A 15,420-nucleotide genomic window follows, 5' to 3' on the forward strand; every position below is an offset into this window, starting at 1 on the left:
AATCTAAATGATGAGGGTGAGTCAGGACAGACCCCCCCTTAAAATAATCAACCACATATTTCATTGCAGAAAAGAAAAACTGGCCCAAATGCTCGGCCATGTGTGGACGAGAGGTCAAGCGCGCTCACCACCTGATGCCCAACTTCAACTGCCAAGAAACACTTAACACTAAAGATATTACTGGTGAGGGAATAGCCATGTTATAAAAATATTAAATATGTGGTGAGCACAAATTTGACTTTTTCTGTAAAAAAAAACCAAAAAAAAAACGGAGCGAGCATAACAACAAACAAAGACATTACATATGACGACACAATGATTATATAACGGATGGCTAAATAATGTGATTGTTGTTCTTGAGATTATCACACTTGAATGCAACTAGTTTGGTAGATATGAAATCCAGAAAGATGTGTTTATAGTCAGACATATGATCAGATTACTGTGTGAACTCAACAAGCAATTGACTTCATAAATACCCTCTTTCAGGGTTTTTCCTACATGCAGAATTGAAAGGCAGCTGCCTTGAACATGTCAGCAATGAAAAAACCTTTTTTCAAGAGCTTTGAATTAAATATGTCATTGCCAGCAGCAGTTATGAAGGTGGAAATGAAAAAATAAAGTAGCAGAATGATGCAATAGAATTAGCACTGAAACAATTAGTCAATTAACTGGGGTGAAAGTAACCTATATTTATGTGCTTGAACTTTAACTGAGTATTTCTATTTTACAGTACTTTACATTAAAGAAAACCTATTAGTTTTGCTAGTTACCTTGTAGGGCTATACCTAATGATTACTTCCATTATCAATTCATCTGCCGATTGTTTTCTTGATTAATTTATTAATGGTTATAATGTCACAAAGCCCAACGTAATGTCATCCAATGTCTTGTTTTGTCAACCAACTGTCAAAAACCTAAAGATATTTAGTTTATTATTAAACTTAGAAGCTTAGAAGAAGTTTTTGCTTAAAAAAATGACTAAAATAATGAATTCATTATTAAAATAGTTGCAGATTCTTTTTCAGTTGAAACTATTAACATCTCAGTAATACCACTACTGCCAATGAACAATAGTTTCTTCAAGCCATTTATATGATTGCATCTATTAGCACTAATGAACCTGTTTACATAACTGTCCAGAGGTAAGTTTTCCGTTCTTTTAAGATAACGTACATCTTGACTTACTCCATGAAATGTAACAAAAATAACTGCAGTCATAGTTCTGCTGTATCACATCATATCAGAAGCCAAAAGAAAAAAAAAAACCTGAGAGAGACAGACACAGAGGGAAAGTGTGAAAGAGAGAAAGAGGAGGGTGAACAGTTTGATGTGCACAGAAGCACAGATGTTTGTGTGCTTGCTACACCAGCAGCCTGCTGTTTGTTGCATATTGTTTAATTAAGGTAACCACAATGGGGTGTGCCTAATGGCACTGTGCTTTGGTGCAGCACTTTACAAATGAGGCTACAGATGCCAAACTCATATCTGCCCTGTGGCCTTGATCCCAATGCATCTACTGTTTGGATAGCATTTCTTTAAAGATTTAGTTTAGAGTAATACACTTTCTCTATGATTAAATAGAACAGGTTAATAACCGGATGCATTGAAAAACATAAAGCACTTACTCAAACTTATATTTAAATTATCCTTATATATAAAATGATGCTATAAAATGTCTCAAGTAGTAAATCTATTTTCTTTTCATTTATTCCATTCCCTGTTTTTTTTTTAAATTATATTCCATCTCATTCTTATTTTGTTGCCCTGCACCTCAGCAGGAGACTGTGGCTGCTCACACACCTGCCACCCAGTGTAAACAAACACACCAAGTTCATGTTCATGTATTCATTCTAGGGATGGGACGATATACGATTTTATAAAAAACACTCAAGCTAAGTTGATCGTGGTAAATTTCCATTATTGGGATAATCGTGAATATCCTCACAAGAGTGACTTGAAAAACCCAAATTCAATGCCAGTTGGTCTTTATTTTTGTTAAAGGACAATTCCTGTATTTCTGAAGTCTGGGGTAAATTATATATACTGCTGCAAGTGATGAAATTGTTGTCTGTACCATTTTACATCATGGTAGAGATGAGGTATTATCATGTAAGAAAGAACACAATGTTTCTATTATATATTTATCCTTTATTTATGCAAGGGGGCCTTATGATTCATGATTACCTTATTTAAGATTGTTTGTTTGTTTTTCATTAAAAAGGATGCTCACTAAAAAGATGTGTCCTATCTGTGATGCAATAAAAATATTTGTTTCTTAACAATATGTAAGGTGAAGTGATGCCAGTGTGTTTTAGTGCCATTTTAAGAGTTTTAAGCACATTTTGATCAGGATAATATCGTGGCCTGGACATTTGTCCCGTGCATAGCTGGAACCGCAGTTTTCTTAAGTAAATATTGAAACCTGCCAGAATTTGAGAAAATGTTGTCCCCAATTGTAGTTTGATTGATTGAATGATTATTCAGTATTTACCAAACAGCTGCTAGCTGGTGCTTACTGAGAACACAGGTAGGATGGCACACCCTCAGGTATGTGTATTAGGATGTTGTCACCAAAAATCTGCTATGTTAATCTTTGCAAACGGTAAATCATCATGGCACTGAAGAACCAGAGTGATTAGCTTTGATCGAAAACTGAACAAGAATGATTCCTGGCATCAGCGCTGAGACATCTTGCAGAGTTTCACAGTACATACTGACAAACATGGACACGACTTCACATAGAGTGCAGAGGGAGAGTGTAAGATCACGAGCTACTGCAAACCACAGTTAACCTGTTAAACCACACATATCAGTCAGTAGCACCACTAATATTGCTGAGTACCTAATGTTGCCTTGCATACAGTATATGCACAGCTTGAATCAACTAACAGGCAGCACTGCCAAAATGTCATCTGTGCAGGCCATTGCATGCTTCTGAAAACACAATGCAATCATAGTATTCTGCTCTCCTGTCATTCACAGGTCTTTGCCCGGTAACAACCACTCCCCTCACTCCAGGCCAGATCAAGCCACTCCAGACACAGCCGTGAGCTACTTCTTGATGTATAGATCTATATTTAGAGACAAGTGGGCAGCAAACTCAGAGACACAGTGGCTCACAGTTCTACACAGGCTTCAAACTTCAACACTAAGATGTTGAAGACAAGTGCAACAGTAAAATAAGCTTCAAGGCCAAAGCCAAAGCATACAGGCAATAAACAAAAATGGTTGTATCACCATATTGATCAGTCATGTATATTCATTTTGTCAGACAACAGAGGTGATGAAATCTGATTTGATGGGACTCAAACCAAAGATCTGTCGGTCAATTGTTTTTAATTGATTTAATCCAAACACAGAAAAGCCTGACAATACAAATATAAATAAAAATGTAAAAATATTACAGGCTCAGTTCACCCTAATTACAAAAAAGTAGGGATGTAGCCCTGCAACAGTTTTGCACAGGCTTTGAGATACAGTATCTGTCACACCAGTACAACTAAGGTGAATGCAATTCTGTTAGTAACGTTAGCGCGACAACACTGAAAAATAACATTTTGAAAAAATCAACAGTAATGTCCTTCCAGAAAATATGTCCTAGTGACTCTGAATGATCCACAGATGTCGCTGTGAAGAGTTCGCATTAAAACTACTTTTTACAAAAGACATCTCTCTGGAAAAACAAATTACTGTTGAATTTTTAGTCACGCATTTTGGTCTGAACTAGCCTATTGGAAGAGTTGCTATGAGTAAAATGTCTTGATAACTATTCGATCCATTGTCATGAACTTTGGTACACACATTCACGTTCCCCTCAGGATAAATTTTAAATCCCATAAAATTCCATCTGGCGCCACCACCAGGTCAAAATTACCATATACCACAGCTGTGGGTTCTTAGCAAGCTTGCTAATGTTAGCTACTGATAGCCTACATTCAGACATCAGCTGGTTTTGTTGGGACTTTGAGGGTGTTTGAACCCCACAGCTTCATTGCGAGGCCTGCTGCGTGCAGTCACTGGGGCTAACGTTAAGCTAGCTGGGGCTAACGTTAAGCTAGCTGGGGCTAACGTTAAGGTAGCTGGGGCTAACGTAGCTGGGGCTAACGTTAAGCTAGCTGCCGATGGTCAGTAAATGCCTGTGAACTGCAAGCAGGCTGCTTAAACTAAAACGTCTCTTTTTCCTTTTCTACTCGAGTTAAAAGGCAGAATATGTGGTGTGTGGAGGCTTTGGAGCTGTTTAAAGGCAGTTGGACGGAGCTTTGCTGAGTAAGGAAAGGAGAGTAATATAACTACTTTTGCTGCTGAGTATTTAGTAATTAGTAACGTTAAGTGTTCAGATGTCAACGGTGTGAGTACCGTACACAAAATTCAATTTACGTCATTGTATTGGGGTGGAGGAAGAAATCTCAGAGACAGATGAGCCTGGACAATAAAAAGCTATGTGTCTGCATGGTAAGATCCCACTAGAGGTAAGTGACCCTTTAGTCACTTAAAGTCAATCATCAAGTTTTATCTTAAGTGCAAAGAGTTTGTGTTATGTAAAATGAGACATGTTATTATTGCATGTAAAATGCAAAAAGAGATGGGATCAAATCTGTTGAAAGATGCAGTAGCCTAAAGATCTGGCGTCTTAGTTTACCCCTTCAGTTTGTATATAAGAATAACCCCGCTGGAGGACATACTGTAGAGTACTCAGCTTTTGAAATCCCACTCTCTGCTTCTTCTTGCTCAGACATAAATGGGACAATAATCAATACTTGGACTCAATTCTGAAACTCCTTATTTATAAAACATTGAAGCTGAAAGGTGTCATGTTACCACAGCCACTGGTGTCCACAACACTAAACAGCCAGCTGCTTTAACCCTTCATTTTTTGGAAACCCTGCCAAGCACCATTAGTTTACTCTCCTCAGCAGACGGCTGTTGCTGAGTCATTACTATGTGACCTATTCCACCTCCAGCTTCTGTTTCAGCTTGAATCTCAGACTACTTCACACGGCTCACACATGACAAACAGAGCTTCTGATCTGTTTAGAGCAAGAAGGCAGTATATTGTATTGTATTGTATTGTATTGTAGCCTACACGCGAAACGCTGCAGCACAACAACGACTGTCAACATACTCCAGTCAGAGAGCCCCCGCCTGCGGAGCGGTGCTGCGCTACCTGCACACAATGAAGACGTCTCTGCCTCACAGTGCAGCCCTGCGCCCAAAGGCAACACTATACCTGCAGGGACAGAGTCTTTGGCATTGGTTTACTAGGTTGCATATCTCAGTCTGAGCAAAACCTCAATTCTATAACGTTAGCAAGTCATCCCCTTTGCTCAGGCGCACACATGTCTTTGTAGCATAGCAAGTACCCAGATAGCGACTCAGCATCATTTTGATGCCAGTGCGCAGTTGCCCACTCAAAAGTCAATGCTACAACATTTGCATTTGCAAACCACCGCAGTCGTCGCTTTACCTGCGATTTCGGAGAGCAGTCCAGAATGCAGAAAAACTAGAAGCAAGAGATGCTGCGACTAAACACGGCAGCAGCAGCAGCAGCAGCAGTACTGGTCCATACCGTAACCCAGTGAAGACACGCCACACAGCCTGCTGGATCTGCAAAGGATGCTCAGCATGGCCACGTGACTCTGGAGGACAACCTGCCTATCTGAAGGCACTGATGGATGGATGATGGACAACAGCAGCATGCTGTCTAAACAGTTTGTGGTTTGTCTTAAGAAGGTAGGTAGGTAATATATTAAGATACTCTCATCATCATCATCACTATTATTATTATTATTATTGTGTGTAGGAGTAGTAGTTGTAATATAGGAAGCAGTAGAGGTAGTAGTAGTATAGTATTTGCAACAGTGAAATGATACTTTTATAGTAAACAAGTCTAAAGGGTGCAGTATATGTACCATGCTGTGGTGCAGTGAGGGGTAGGCTAATACATGCAGACTTAACAGGCTGCCCACTTCTTTTTCTACTGTAAGTATACTGTAGTAAGTACTGTAATCCAGTTTTAAAAGCTTTCACGTGGGGTGTTGGGGTATGGGCTCATGGTTAAGACATGTACTGTACCGTCTACTGTGTTCGCAGGTTCCCAGTTCAGTTCCTCCACTCTTTATCCCCTCATTTCCTGTTACGTCTGTCTACCTTTTAATAAAGAAAAAAAACCCTCTCAGTTCATATTGTTCTTCCATATTCCTAAATAAATGAGGGATTAATGAAATTACCAAACATAGACTGACACATTATAAACCTCGGGTTGGGGGGGGCAGGAGTGGTTGGTTGCAGGTCATATGTTTTTAATTTAACCTTTGGCTGTAATTGATTATTAAACTGCGTATGCTTATTGTGTGCATAATTTCTTTCTGTTGAAGCCAGACATTGTGACAGTACTGAACCCTTTGGCTCTCCACAGCTGCCAAACTCACTAACATTTCTGTTGGATGAGGAGGAAAATATTCATTAAATTGAACAAATCCTGTCTGAGCGTGAAACACTCGGAGTCTACAGTGGGATGTGCAGCTTCAAAACAATCAAACCTCCTGCTCTGAAAGTCACGGCAATCTTCAAATGTGCAGTCAGTTGCCTTTCCCACCCACTCTCTCACAAACCAAATTCTCTCCAAAGTAGTCACCAAATGGCCTCTATTACAATTCACACTGTCCGTGTAGGATAAATCCAGCCACAGCAGTATTTGTGATAGTGTGTTGAGCTTGCTGTTGTGGTGCTCAGAAGAACACTGAAACACTCAGTATATAACAGTGGTACTGAGCTGCGTCCCCTCTCACTGTACAGCTATTATTTGTTGTACCAGAAACCTGTATACTGAATGCTTTTCATGGAGCACCTGCAGAAACACACAAAGACATTTTCTGCTTATCTCACCATGTAAAACGCATGTGAATGTCCACTATAATTTCCCAGTTACATGAAAAATAGTCTTTTAATGATGTATTTATAAAATAATAAAATAACACAACATTCAGTTAAATTAAAGTATATACTGTACGCTTGGAGTGGATTCTCTTCCAATACTAACAAAAGGAAAAGGAAAACTCAAAATCATGAGCTACTCAAAGGTTTAATTCATTAAATGATAAACAATAAATGTAAAAAATCCAACTGTGGCTTTAAATGTATGGCTAGTAACCAAAGTCTTAGCTAACCTTGTGGCTTACAATAAACTGGCAAAACCAGAAGACAAATTCATACTCACATTGGTGAGAGTGTGTTCAAGTCTGCCGTGTTCTGTATTTTTTGACCGCATGTTTCGCCTGAATTCTTGGGGTCTGAGTTCTTTCTGTTCAGACATGACACACAGTGTGTCTTTATCCAGCACAACCAGTCACAATTACATTTGTTAGATTGTCCCAACTGAAAAAGACAGCTGCCCACAGTCAGTTTGATGTTTGTCAGGTGGTATAAACTTGCAAGACGCGGTCTGACTGGACTAGGTAAAATATTCTTTAGAGTGACATCTTTGCTATCTTTTGGAGGTGATGTATTGCTTGTGAAGTTTATATAAAGGAGACCAGAAAATAACAGCTGCACAGTTATATTAAACTGTACAACTGCGTGCAAACGCTAAGTTATACAGATACAGCTGGCAGCTAAGACAACACTGGGAAAGTCTTAAAGTGGCAGATCATCAACCATGTGTCAGTTTACTGTCAATGTCAGTGCCAGTGTGATTTGTAATATAGGAAAGTCTGCACATGCACACAAACCTTTTCAGACGCTGAATCACAAATGTAAAACAGAAATAGTATTGATAGCTCTCACTAAATTTACTAAAGCAACGTTTCAATATGTCAATGTTCTGACCTTTGTCAGGCTTTGCCAGACAGACAAACAATTCTTTTTCTCCCTGTGATTCTCGATTATCATATTTAACCATCCCAACAACAGGAAGTTGTGCTAAAAATAAATACACACCTAATATACCAAGCATACAACTTTTAAATACATTTTGTGAGGCATAGTTAAGATAAATGCATTGAAACACAATCTGAACGGTCATGCATGGAACTACAGATGTGCCAATATGCAATATGGGTTTGCTCCACTAGAGGGTGCTCTAACTTCAAATATAAAAAACTACATATTTTAAGAGTCACTTGTGTGTGAGTGTATCAGCATAATTACTAAACAGCTGCTTAAATGCTTATGATGGGAAACAAAAGGAAACACCATATGAATTCCTATAGGAATAGGAAGAGCAAAGCCTCCCAGGTAAAGGAGAACAAGTATGAATGCATTTTTACATTTTATCAAAATAGATGACAAAAAATGTTTTGCATTATTCTTCAGATTAGTTTATGGCAAGAGGTTGCCACACAATATCCTGTCAAGATAGGAAGACAGATTATATGACAGACTGTATAACGGTGTCAGGAAACCCTGTTAAAGTTTAAAGTTGAAAGATGTTTAAAAGACAGACGTTTCACAGTTGGAGGATCAACCAGATGGAACATTTTCCACTGCCGTTATTAGTTAAAGAGAGAGAGAGAGGACTTATAACGTTCCGTTCCCATGGAAGCAGGGATGTCACTTATTGTGTGACAGGTTTCCTGCTGTGATTTCCTTTCAATTTGAAGATGAAGATGATTTCACCCTCCCCTGCCCCAACACCAGTTTAACAAGATGAATGCCATCTGAATATTGTGACAGCGTCAAACATGAAAGCAGAGGGCCGGATTCAGAGCCAAAGAAGGAACAGTTAAAAGTGGAGCTCAGTTGTTTCTTAAGAGTTGTGGAACTGAGTCAGCTGTGCAAAATGCTGAATGCACATGCAGTAGAAACAGACCCTTCTCACAGCACATTTAATGAACTTATAGAGTGTGTAATCACTTGACAGACAGACTTCCTCAGGTGGTCTTACAGGATGTTTCATTTGGCTCCGTCAGTACCTGAGGCTCAAACTTTGAGGCCCAAGGACAAGGCGTTTGTCGAGTGATTACAGGTCTCGCAAAGAGAAATAATTCAAGACCACCAGCCATTTATTTCACTTTGTTCAAACACCTTTTTTCTTCTGACAGATTCAGTGACAACTCAGTCCTCCTGTTGAACTCTAAAGTACTGCTACAATCCAGCAGCCGCTTTACATTTGCCCAGAGTTTTGTCTTTTCCATTTGTTTATTTAAAGCTGCGCCAATCAATATTTTCATATCAACAATGGATCAAATGTAATGTGAAAGGGGTCACTCATTGTGACAAACCCACAGAGAATTATCACCAAAATCCCCTCTGGATTTTAGATCATTATTTTGGTTTTCTGGCCCACAACTCTGCTCTGATCAGCATCGTTTCCAGATGTAGCAAGCAGCTGTTTTCACTGAAAAAGCTCAATGACAAACCCACTAGACATTACCTGGCCAGCACCAAATGGCAGACAGATAATGTTAGTGACTAGCTGGTGAACATAGTGGAGCATTTAGCAGCTCAAGAGCCGGATATTTACTTCAGGAGCCTGTGGTAATCAAAACAAGGCTAATAGGAGAGCCAAGTGGCCAGAAACACGACTGAAATTAATGCTAATGTTGCTGTGGCTCTGCTGAATATGTAAATAGGTAACTGTCTGCTAATGTCTTTGTTAACAGGTAAGCTAAAACAATGATTGAGTTTAACAAATTAAAGTGATACCCTAAAAATCAATCAAAGTTTGCCATAATGAAAATGATATAAAAATCACTTCAACGTTGAGAGCACTCTAAACATTCGTTATTGCAATCTAGAAACAGTACAGTACCGGGTGGTTTAAATGATGAATGAAATGCACAGTCGCAGAAGATGTATTCAGATTAACTGAAAGTAGCAATGCAACAAGTACAATATTTCACTCTTTAAAAGCATTAAAAGGAAAGTAAAAGTAGCTCAAAATTGGACTTAAACAGTACTTGAGTAAATGTATTTAGTTACATTCAACCACTGGAAATGCAACATGTGTTTAGGGTGGATAAACTGAAATAAAAACTGTGGCAAATAAAAACAGCAGAACAAATATGTTCTGCGTGTCAGTGTATCAGAAGGGAATCTTTAAAAAATGACCATCAATGAGAGATAGCTCTTCAAATAGCAATGTCATGAAACAGCTTCTTCAGTGGTTATAATCTCATATAAAATGAGTTAGTTCCTCTATCTCAGACGTCCCTGCTTCCTTTGGAATTTGATGGAGTCAGTTAATTATTTATTTATTTATTTATTTTTACAGATTTCCTGTCTGATAAGCAAGTCACAGCTCGCTCTTCCACTACTCTCTATGCCAACTGCCAAAGTGCATTTTTAGGTGTCATTGCTTCTCATCTGGCCGTTAGGATTAGCAACAAGGAAAGTTTAAGAGCAGTGTTCAAGTGTTGTACGTTGCCAGGCAAACGTGTCCACACTGTGTTCAATCACCAGGAAGATGGTTCATTAGAAGGTTTGACATATTAATGAGGTTCTGATGTGTAACATCACACTCATTACACTAATCATTCATTATTGGCAGGGTTTCGAGCCTGATACAGGTGGTTGGTTTGAGGCCAGTAGTAACATGGATTATTATATATTGCTCTCTTGTAAATAATGGCATTAAGACATTTTCATTTTTTCTACTAATTGGTACAATTCATTTCATTTTGGGTATGAACTCTTTATTAATTCAAAATAAAGTATTAAGTAATATATTTCCTTTGAGAGCACAATGCTCTGCCATTTAAATGAATTGTAAATGATGATTTGGCGAGATTAATGCCAGTACATGCCTGTGCTGGAAAATGGTGAAGCCAAAGCAGACATTTTGAAAGGAAGTTGGCAGGATTGAGCCTGCAAATGTGCAGATGATGAAAAGCATGCCCCTTGGGAGCCTGGTTCAACAGAGCTGAACATCTTAAAGGCACAGTCCAACAGTTGAAGATGAATTGTGATCTAGCATGCGAGTCCAAAGTATCATGAAAGAAAAGTGTCTAGAGTGTATTAGACTCTGATCTTAAGTTAGAAAAGAAAACAGACAAGATCTTTGTGGGTAAAAATAAAATCATTAAATCAAACCAAATCACAGAAAAAAACTAAGTGAAGAAGAAGCTTTATGACAATAAGGACACAACCCACAACAGGCAGAGGGCAGGCTTACTCTGAGAAGTAAAGGGGAATGCTGTGGTGAGCCACACAATGCAGAGAGTAGAACAGTAGAAGAGCCGTAACCCGGCTTACGACTTAGCAAACAACATCTGTGTTGCCTCAGCTCCCACAAAGACCCAAAGGGTTTGATAAGGCTAACAACAGAACAACTGAGTCCTCTGTTGAATCGTATACCTAAGTTATTAGCGTAACTCCTATAATCATGTGAAACCCCACATTTCCCTCTGGAGAGTTTCTCAGAAGTCATAAAACAAAGCATATAGGCTATCTTAATTCTTATTTCCTCCGTTTCTTCTTTTCTGTTGCAAACTGTTTTAGGAAGATGTGTTGTTAGTGACAAAAAAATTACCCAGATCACCAACACAAATACTTAAAATTCCCTGTGCAGACAGGATTCCTGAACGATCCAATTCACTGCACAGCACCACTGCTGAATGCAAACAAATACAGACCACATGACTTTTGCATGTTTTATGAAGCTGTTAACAATTTGTATAAATACAGTTTGATATATGGAGCACCAAAACTGACAAAATGTAGTTAAATATATACTGTACCTAAATACATCATTAATTAACTGTATTAAGTTAAATACTTAAATATGTTAAAAAAAAAAAAAAATATATATATATATATATATATATATATATATATATATATATATATATATATTGGGCTAAAGCTGTTTGTTTCCTTTACCAATCAGTTGTTAAAATACCAATTGAAACCATAATTTATTTTACTCTCCAATTTACTATTTACCGCCTCTTTTTGTTTTTCAGCTCCTTTGTAGCTACTATTCTCTCTTTTTGTCTGCTGTAGTGTCACTGTAGCTAAAGCATTTTAATGGGCTAGCTAGAACTAATGAAGATAGCTAGCTAGTTGACAGACACATGCTTCTATCTTCATAACATTATCTTCATCCTCCAGTACAGTATGTCTTGTGTCATCTTTAAGGACCACAATGGAAAGTTGCCTTTTGTAGATGTGTGTTTTAATGTCTAATTACCAATAATGTCAAACAAACTAAACTTCTACACAGCATTAGACAGCTATCTTTGCTAGCATTAGCTTGCCGGCTTTGGCTTGTTTATACAGTTACGCTACAACAGTATGCAGTATATAGATGAATAACAATATTGGCAGTGGCTGGTGTTTATGAGCTGAAGCTATAGCTAGTTGAAAAGGCTGGTGCTCAGTGTGTTTAGGAGGAGGAAAATGGGAAATGTTGCGTGGGGGAAAAAGGGGATAGATAAATGATTAAATGTGTGCCAAATCATAAAAATAGGAAAATAAAAGTTAAAATTAGCCTAAGTTTTAATTTCTTTTCTCAACTGACTGATAGTGGTAAAGGAACAAAATAAAAAATAAACTTTATTTTTTATTAACTAGTTGGGGGTTAAAGAAAAGTATAAAGCTTTATATTTGTTTTTACACTCCATTTTGATTATTCAACTAAAAGTTTTATTTATTGATTTAATCAATTATATTTTTGGCTTGTCTGAATACCTTCTGCTGCCTTTTGTCGGTTTTGGGGCTCCATATAGTTGAAATGCTTACTTTTTTATAATTGAGACACCTAACATTTATATGATCCTTTAAATTGTTCATTATATCTTTAATGTATCTACTTATGTAAGTCCAAGCTTAATAAGAAACATTTGTTGACCTCAGTATATTTTATGAGTGAACCCAAATTGTAGGGGACATTGATGACAAACGCTGAATGCTACTTTAAAGTGCAACTTTTTCCCCACATGTGAGCCATACATCAAGGTGTCTGCTGGATTTTGACAGTTTTTATTGGGATGGCAGTATAAAGACCCAACTCCTGCATAAACACAAACCCAGACACATCTACAAAGAGGAAAACATGGCCTGCTGCCAGAGAGGAACTGTGTAAACAGTGTCAAACTACACCCCATCCAAATGATGATGATCACGGTGTCGCACAGGCTCATATATCTGCTCTGGCAAAAAAAGGCTAAACAAGGAGTTGAATTACTAGCCTATCTTGCAGCCACCAAACACTGGAAATAGTGGAGTCTCAGAAGAACTTATATTGTCATGTCAATCTTAGGAAGTGCTAGTGCTGAAAAGAAAAAGAAAAAGAACAAAGATAGGGGCAGTTTCGAGAACATTTTCTTGGCATCACTGTTTTGTGCTGCTATGCTCCTAAAATGGACTTTACACATGCAGCACACACCCCACACTAACCCTAAACACTCCAGCAGCACATGTTGCTGTAGTACTGCTACATTTTCACCCACTATGCCTTTGTACTATCACTCACTCCGGCAGTTAAACTCCACTTTATAGGGGGTAAACCTTCACCAGACTGGGGGAGTCCAGCCTGGGCCCTTGCATCTCCAGGAAACAATGATAATTAGCTCAGTCTTTCCAGTCTGATGTGGTGAACAGATCTGAGCACTGAGGTCATCATCAAGCATTCATCTTGGATAGGGGGCTTCCTTCTTCACTCTCTCTTGGCCCCTCATTCCCAGCACGTGTGAATTCTCAATGTTTTTTCAAAAGCTTTCACAGCGCAAACTCAAAGCACATTAAAAAAATTAAAAAACATTAGTGCATGAGTTGAAATATGATCTGTATTCATACTTTAACTCAAAAACATGTCTGAAGGCAGTCACTGGGTTATAAAAAAAAGCAGTAGCATAACTTGTGCATTTTTCATACAAAAAATTGTTTCTGATGAAAGAGTGAAGAAATAGTCAAGCGTTGCAAGTAACTGAGAAAAAAACAATGGAGTTTGTCAGTTTAGAGATACAGTATTACTGGCAGATTGTAGTGGAATAACACAACCCAGCTGTTGTATTTTGAAGGGAAGAACACACAAAAAAAGCATATAAAGGTGTTTGAAGGTGACTTGTCCACTGTGCCTGTAAAACAGAAACATTGAAATATAATTCATCTTGAAAAAACTCCAGGTGTACATATTGAAGGCATGGAAATTTGTATTACTTACATGTCGAGACCCAAGAAAAGCAGATTAGGGGAACAGTGGACATCTAAATGGAGAGGCTGCCTTCGGACATAACGAGGTGCACATATCAAACAAGCCTGAAGAAGCAAAAATAATTTTTCCAGTGTGATAGCCACTTGGCCAGTTGTTGATCTTGTAAACCACAAATTATTTGTTAATTCCTGTGTTGTGATGTACAGTATTTGAGCCATAGTGCACCAATCGCATGGCACCAAAATCCAAAGTAGTACGAAGTACTGAATGTACAAGTTGTACCATACTGTTTTTTATGTAAACATACCCTTCGAACGGTCTTATAGATCGAATCGTTGCCCTGAAAAGAGAATTAAAGTATTTATTTGGAGCCCAACAGTGTGCAGACCTTTCTCCTTTGTGCGCTGCAGTTATATATTTTTTGTCTTGCACCTGAATATTTTTGCCTGGATGTGCACACACCAGGCCCCTCTTCTTATGTATACATATAGCCATAAAATTAGCTACAAAAGAGAGGGATATTCTACAAATTTGACCTTACCTTATTTGTCCAAATTAAAGTCTGGATTTAGGAGAGAAATCCTCAAACAAACTGTGTCCCAAAGAATGTCAGTGCACTCTGTTGAGAGGAATCTGGACTGACCAAGATTAAATACTCTCTGATGTCACTGATAATCTAATTGTGTAGTGTGGTTGTCACGCAAGGGAGCAGGGAACACAAGGAATAGGACCCAAATGCAGGCAATGGAGGCAGGCTGGTAAAATGCAATGATTTAATAAAGAATAAAGGCCTAAATGGGTTTCAGGTCACAAATCCGACAGGGAGCAAGCAAAGTTCAAAAGTCCATATTCCAGGCAAGGTCCAAGGGAACAAACAATCAACTCAACAGAACTCACAGATAAGAAATACCGGGATGCTTGACAAAGGGACAAAGTACAACCAAAAATGCACATGACAAGGACAAAGAACCGACAATAAACAAAGGAAAAAACACGGACTAAATACACTTAGGTAGGGGAGACAATGAGACACAGGTGCAATCAATCAAGGTGGGCCCAACAGTCTAAACTGGAGGTAAAGCAAACAAAGACAGGAAGTAAAACCACAAGACACACGAGGAGAGGACAAACCCCAAACTATGACAAATTGAGAGCATGAATTTTGCTTTTTGTCATATACAGTACTAAGTGTATGGATGCTGTGATGTTTTTTTATGGCTACACCATTCCATCCAATGGAAATATTCTACATGTCTTATCATTTCATACACATTTTGGGATTGAAGAGGACAAAATGGACAGGGGCTTTTTCTGCTGTACATGCA

The 15,420-nt window shown here is 38.3% G+C and overlaps 1 protein-coding gene and 1 long non-coding RNA gene across 2 annotated transcripts in view; both read right to left on the reverse strand.

Moving 5' to 3' along the window:
• The window catches only part of slc4a3 (solute carrier family 4 member 3), a 69,047-nt gene extending 63,359 nt beyond the window's left edge, over positions 1 to 5,688 (reverse strand). The window contains exon 1 of the mRNA XM_044216230.1: positions 5,468 to 5,688. The gene's annotated coding sequence lies outside the window, so the exon portion shown is untranslated. The remainder of the gene's footprint in view (positions 1 to 5,467) is intronic.
• Positions 5,689 to 13,807: 8,119 nt separating this feature from the next.
• LOC122885318 lies at positions 13,808 to 14,744 on the reverse strand. The gene is made up of 3 exons (XR_006380090.1): positions 14,637 to 14,744; positions 14,105 to 14,199; positions 13,808 to 14,018 (listed from the first exon to the last, which is right to left on the reverse strand). It is a non-coding gene; the product is annotated as an uncharacterized LOC122885318 (long non-coding RNA).
• Between the last annotated feature and the right edge of the window lie 676 nt (positions 14,745 to 15,420).

This window comes from Siniperca chuatsi, linkage group LG12 (genome assembly GCF_020085105.1).
Source record: "Siniperca chuatsi isolate FFG_IHB_CAS linkage group LG12, ASM2008510v1, whole genome shotgun sequence".
NCBI lineage: Eukaryota > Metazoa > Chordata > Actinopteri > Centrarchiformes > Sinipercidae > Siniperca > Siniperca chuatsi.